The 6,801-nt window shown below is 38.3% G+C and overlaps 1 protein-coding gene across 1 annotated transcript in view; it reads left to right on the top strand.

Moving 5' to 3' along the window:
- Positions 1–3,300: 3,300 nt before the first annotated feature.
- s100t (S100 calcium binding protein T) overlaps positions 3,301–6,801 on the top strand; it is a 6,989-nt gene continuing 3,488 nt past the window's right edge. Inside the window, exon 1 of the mRNA XM_088328111.1 lies at positions 3,301–3,358. The gene's annotated coding sequence lies outside the window, so the exon portion shown is untranslated. The remainder of the gene's footprint in view (positions 3,359–6,801) is intronic.

Here is a 6,801-nt window from a genome sequence, read left to right as displayed (position 1 = left end):
TTAATTCGGCCGGTTCTGGCCACTCTCGTGTTTGTTTTGTTATTGCCAGTTTAAATGTCATTAAAGCAGCTTTCGTTGGCACCTTTGTTTGACACTCCGCCTACGACTCCCGTCTCTGCTCGCTACATTGGATCACGTCGGGGTCACCAACATTTGTAGATAATTCCTTCTCTAACCAGTCCGATCGAAACTTGTTTTTACGATCTTAGCAATTTCTTTAACTCGCGGAGCATCTTTGCGTTCGATCTCGGACATCTTTCTTTAAACAATCGGCAAAAACGTGTGAGAAATGAACAATGGCATACTCCTACACCTTTATAACAAGCACGTTTATTGGTCAACACGGAGACTTCAACCAATCGCAAGTACGTTTCATTTCAGTTACGGAAACACTAAAATGGAATGGTGTCGAGACGAAATCGGTTTTTTTACCAATTAAAAAATCGGAAATTTTAAAATTTTATTTTTGGAGATTAAAAAAAGCGGAATTCCGCGAATTAGCGGAAAAATCACATCCCTGGTTAAAGTCTTGGAATTCAAGAAATGCCAAACATTTCTTAGTTTCTATTTTCTTTTTCGCTCGCAACTTTACTGTGCATATGACAATAAACACTTGGAATTGAGTTTAATTCACTCAACTCATCACAGCAACATCTAGATCGTTCTAAAAAAAGATACCGGGAAAATATAAAGCCGCAAAGCTCACCTAAGTTCTCACCTTCAATAATGATACGCAATCATGGTCGTCTTACAACCGTGAGTGTAGTAAATCCAGGAGAGTAAATTATTTGCAAATACAGACTAATAAAACATGTTTCTTAATGGTGTACTTTAGCAAGCTTGCTAAGCTTGCTACGCCATTGCTAAACTCGGCCAATTGCAGGGTTTGTTTTGGCCATCTAGCCAATCCGAGGCTCCGAATAACTTCAGCCAATAGCGATCGATTTAACGGATGATTGACACATCTTTTTCGGCCAATTGCAGGGTTTGTTTTGGCCCTCTAGCCAATCCGAGGCTCTGAATAACTTCAGCCAATAGCGATCGATTCAACGGATGATTGATACATCTTTTTCGGCCAATTGCAGGGTTTGTTTTGGCGGTCTAGCCAATCCGAGGCTCCGAATAACTTCAGCCAATAGTGATCGATTTAACGGATGATTGACACATCTTTTTCGGCCAATTGCAGGGTTTGTTTTGGCGCTCTAGCCAATCCGAGGCTCCGAATAACTTTAGCCAATAGTGATCGATTCAAATGATGATTGACACATTGGTTAGCCAATGAAACGCCAGTATATAAATCCCAGCATACACCGCGGACTACTCCACGTTCGGGGGAAAATCGAGTCGGCGGCTGTTGCGTAAGTTGCGAGACCTTGTGATTTAATGTTGATCCATAAATAAGGCGCATGGTCAGCTTTTGACAAAAAATAAGACTTTTAGGTGTGCCTTATAGTGCGGAAAATACGGTAATTATGTATTTCTCTGTGTTCTAGGTTACAAATGATCCTGATGAAATTAACCCGCATTTTAACCTGTTTTTTTCTCATTTGTATTTACTATTTTTACATTTTGAATGTGTGAGTAATCATTAAAACACACACAAATAGTCTGACTTTAATACACACATATACTTCCGTTATTTTTCGTTGTATGTATGGAAAGACGTATTTGTGACGTCATTGATAACTTCCACGCATGCGCGAACTTTGAATAAAACTCGTTCGCTATCTGCAAACGGTGTGAGGGAAGTCTTGGTACCGCCTGGAACGGGAGATACCACTTCTCTCTCTCTCCCCGCTGCGCAGTGGTTTCTGAAACTGCAATTGCATTTCTGTCTGATCACTCTAGCCATTAGCGTATTAATATTTTAATAGCTCTAAGAACCAGGAACGGAGACGGGACCCAATTGCGTGCGTTTTATTTAGAAAAGAAAAGAGGACTTGCATCCATGATCCGATGATCGTTAGTCACAGGTAGCAGATAGCTGGAACGCGGAAGTGGCACTTCCATGTCGAGCGAAGAAAGACAGCGAGAAAAACAGGTCGATGGCCGGGGCGGAGGAGCAAAAACATAAACGGGTCCAGAAAAGAGGTCGGCAACGGGTATCAGACAGAAATCAGACAGGGCATCATAGAGTCGGAGAGTCACAAAAGCTTGCCTAGCTGGGAGCACAGGTTCGCAGAGGATCTAACGGGTTCTCTCAGGAAGACGGGAGCTTAAAAAGAATCCAACAGCCAATCAGGGTCGCGGGGGGGCTGGAGCCCATCCCAGCCATCTCCGGGCTGTTGGCGCCAACGGGGCAGCCTCGGGTTCCCCCGCATCAGCAATCATGACAGAGAAGTTTCAAGTTGTTTCTGTTGGCTTGGTGTTGAGAATAAAGACACGTAGACACTCGAAATAAGGAGAGAAGAAATCAATGGATTTTGAACTCGGAAGGAGGACAGAGAGAAAAGCTCTTTTTTCTAAAGGCCCTTTTGTCTGCCTTCTCGTTTTAATACAAAAGCAGATCCACAAAAAAGGGAGTGGAAATTAAAGAACAGCGATATGATTGGCCAATAGTGACAATGGTGTCCAAATAACAAATTGGCATCATGTGAAATTTCCTTTGCAGGTGTCCAATACCAGAACAGAATAAACCACATGTTTATGGATAGGGTTGGGTAAAGTTACTTTATCTGGATTACTTTCAATTACTTTTGGATTACTCCAATACCAAATACGCTAATAAAAGACAAAAGAAACTAAATATGAATAAAATGACTAAATTTTGTGCAGGCTTGGGGAGTAACGGAATACATGGAACGGCAAAAATGATGTTGGCAAGCTGTTTGGATTTATTTTCTTTTTGTTTCTGTCGCATTTTATAATAGTTTTGCCGGAGATCAAAGAGATCAAAGCCAGGAGAGAAAGCTTAGCACATGTTGTGAGTCATAATTGTAGTCATATTTAGTTTATTTGGTCTTTTATTAGCATATTTGATATTGGAGTAATCCAAAAGTAATTGAAAGTAATCAAGTTAGGGTAACCCTACCCAACCCTGGTTATGGATCTTCGTACAGCTTAATCCAATATCCCTTGTAGTTTATTTCTTTACCTTTAATCCCTTGCTGTCCTCAGCCATTGTGTCCCCGTTCGAAGAGGTGTTAGGTTGACTCCTAACATCATCAACGTGTCCAATAAACAACTAGCAGGTGTCCAGACAAAGGACAAGGAGGAGGAGGAAGAGATGAATGACAGGTGGAAGGAGGATGGGTGGCATATTTAAGACGGGGTCCTTCTGTTCCTCTTCATTACTTCCAATTCATCTTATTTCTCCACGTGCACTTCAACCTCCGGCAGGCCCTTGTCCTCCAGTCAGGTAAGGTTGATGATCACCTCGCCGACTGGATTTTCTATTGTTTTTGATGGATTTTATTCATAGAGACTTTTCGTTCTTTGGAAAGTTTTTTTCCATGTTCCTTTTTGTCAAAATTTCTTAGTTAGGGACTAGTTAGCACAAAATTTATACTTGGGAGTCATTTCTCCACGTGAAACATTGCTGATTACGCCATGAATGCATAGCAAATCAAATCTTTACTAAATCATCCGAAGTTCCTAATATTCAACATTCCATGTTCTCTCACCTTAAAACAAATTCAACATATCTTTTAAATGCTCGAATAAACACAGATGTTTTTTCAAAATTCACAATAAACTCAAATCTATCCAGTCATCCAAGTCATAACAAAGAGTGTGTATCCTCCAAATATTCTTTGTAAAAATACTTATTTAAAGATAATCAATCAATCAATTGATAATCAATCAATACATTTGTTATCATATTTAAATGTGTTTTTTAAAAGAATTTCCTGATGAAAATGTATTGAATATTTTGTTTATTTTTTACAAGATTGGAAAAAAATTGAAGATTTCCTTCTAGTTTTAATATATTATTGATTAAATAATTTTGTATCCCAACAGTGGCTCTTGATAAAATATAAATCTATATGAAAAAAACCGCAAAATGAATAGAGACAGTTTTAAAAAGTACTGTAATTTCCGGACTTTTTGCGCCTCCAAACTGGAAATTCTTCTCATGGACTGAAAAATGCGCTAGATAAAATCGAAAACGCATATTACAATAACATTTTTCAGCATACGATCACCGTTTATTAATGAATCAAGCCATTTTACTTGTGCAACCCGATTTTCTAATAATTATGTTTCATGATATAAATTTTATTTTTGGATGTTTTTTAACACAACTATTATTCCTAATGTAGTTTTAATTTTGTGCGCCTTATTGTCAGGTGCGCCTTGTGTATGGAAAAAAAATAAATAAAGGAATATCTTGAGAGTGCATCATATAATCAGGTGCAGTTTATAGTCTGGAAACAGTATATGAAATATATTTCCCTCTCCAAGAAAAAATGGATTTCTCATCACAAAAAAAAAAACATTGAAACATTTTTTCAAACAGTTTTGTAAGAATTAAACCTTTTAGTTGTACATTCCTACTTTTTTTTTTACATTACTTAAACTTGACATTTTCTTGAAATCCAGACCAAAATATGAATTATTTAAAAATAGCTTTCTAAAATTGATGGAAAATAACACTATATTTTCTATAGCTTATTCATGATGTCATGAAACGGGCCGGGAAGCAGGAAGTCGGAACTCATATGCGTAGACGATCTGTCACTTTAATTAGGAAATAAAAGTTGTCCAACACACAAACGGACCAAAGACAAAACAAAACAGGTTTAAAGGCAATCAAAATTACAAACTAGGCATTACTCAGATCAAACAGGCATGAACAGGTCTTCAACAAGTTAAAGCAATGGTCTGGCAACGGGCAGTCCCAAAAGGAGCATTTAAGTACTCCAAAAGCAATCAGTCCAATTCGTCTCAGCCGGTGCAATCAGTCCAATTCGTCTCAGTGGGTGCCATGACAACCGCGCAGGACATGACACATGACCTATATTCACATTGATAATGTCTACATATTTGTTTATACCCTTGCAACATCCAAGGTTTCTTCATTTCTTCGTGCTGGGGTTTTTGAGTTTTTCCTTGCCCTCATGTAGGTTTTAGATCAGGGGAAGGTGTAATAACAGTCATTTGAGACTTCTCGTGATTAAGGGCTGTACAAAACATGATTTGACTTGACTTGACTTGACGTTATTGTTTATTTAAATAGAATCAATATATTGTTAATCCCGAAACATTCAATAAAGTCTGTGATTTTCAGTTCCCCAAAATTTAATATTTTAAAGATAATTACAGTACAAAGAAATAAAGGCAATACTTTATTTAAAGTCTCATATAATCTACTATAAACCATAATTATATTCTCCAACTTTATTTTGCTTGTCTTCATCAATGGATACCAATCCAAATTTAAATATCTCGCTCTATTCTTGTTCCCGTTGTCCAAGTAGCTTTGTGTTTCAGACCTTATCAGCCGGCTCAAATGTCAGGCCGGTTGCCAGAGTTTCGAAACGATGCATCGGATGATGCGTAGCGGGATGCTTCGGGAAATAGAGCTTTCTAGACGAGAGGGCAGTTTTAAGGTTTCCTTCTGTGGTCCTGTAATATTTTGTGCCTCCTTACAGTACAAAAAAGCTTTCATTCAGTAAAAAAACAACAAAAAATATTATACCAATGTTAATTTGCTGTTTTTAGAAAGCATAGGTCGATAAATATGTATTTCTTTTACATTTTGGAATCACTATCTAAGGTTACTGCTCTATTTTTCTGGCAACTTGCTGCTACGTTGTGCTCTGTGGCACTTGTTTTCGTTTTTATAAGACAATACAGTGCCATCTAGTGTTCAAATATTAAACATTGGGGCTTTAAGACTGGGAGGTCGCTGGTTCGCGCCTCGACCGAGACATACCTAATTGGTATAATGGCGGCGCCCTCTGGCTGCGGCTGCATCGACTCGCTACAACGGGTCAGGTGTATCGACATTTCGTTCTGTGTACATTGTTACAAAGAATGACAATACAAAGGAAATTATTATTATTATTATTATTATTTAAAAATGTGTATTATTTAGGGTTAGTGTTAAAGTAAAAAACTGTGGTCAAAAAAAACTTGATTTATTAAATCAAAATAATAGTGATTTAGATTATAAGATGAAATACATCAACTATTATATAAACATGCATTTTTTTTAATAGTCCTTGTCGAAAATAACAACTGCATTTATTTTTCATAAGGCTTGTGTACAATTTTGCTGCCAATGGTACATCCAGAAAATCAAAAATCCTTGTGAGGCTAAGAATACAAAATAAGAAGGAAAACGGCGCAGTCTCTTTTATTTTCGGGGCGGTAGTATCTTAGGACGAGAGCAAAGAGGTCTCAGGTTCGATTCCTGGCTCCTCCGGGGTAAATATCAAAGTGTCCCTGGGCAAGACACTGAAATCCTAATGCCCTCGGTATTGAAGGATTTTATACATTTAACTATAAAGGATTTTATACGATTGAATACAAGTTACATTCATTGAGTGCAATGAAGATTTTCACCGAGTAGGCTATAATTCAATGACAGGTCGCGCCGTTCCAAATGCAGAATATTTTGTTTAGTTCTGTTTATAACATGACTCTGACGGAGGACGGCAGGCGATGTTTTGTGAACAAGGCCCTGATGACGTAGAAACGCTTGGTGTTGTTTTTGAGTTTTCCAGACATCGCACGCCCAGGTTGGGCTTCATTACCACGCCCATGAGAGAAGCCGGCACACCCTCTTGCGGAGAGGCGTAGGCCGAGAGGGAAAAGGCTGGAGGATTTTAGAGAGGCTTCCCAGAGGCTCCGAAG

This window comes from Urocampus carinirostris, chromosome 2 (assembly GCF_059441175.1).
Source record: "Urocampus carinirostris isolate Australia breed hairy pipefish chromosome 2, RoL_Ucar_1.0, whole genome shotgun sequence".
NCBI lineage: Eukaryota > Metazoa > Chordata > Actinopteri > Syngnathiformes > Syngnathidae > Urocampus > Urocampus carinirostris.
This window is presented reverse-complemented; position numbering and strand designations above follow the sequence as displayed.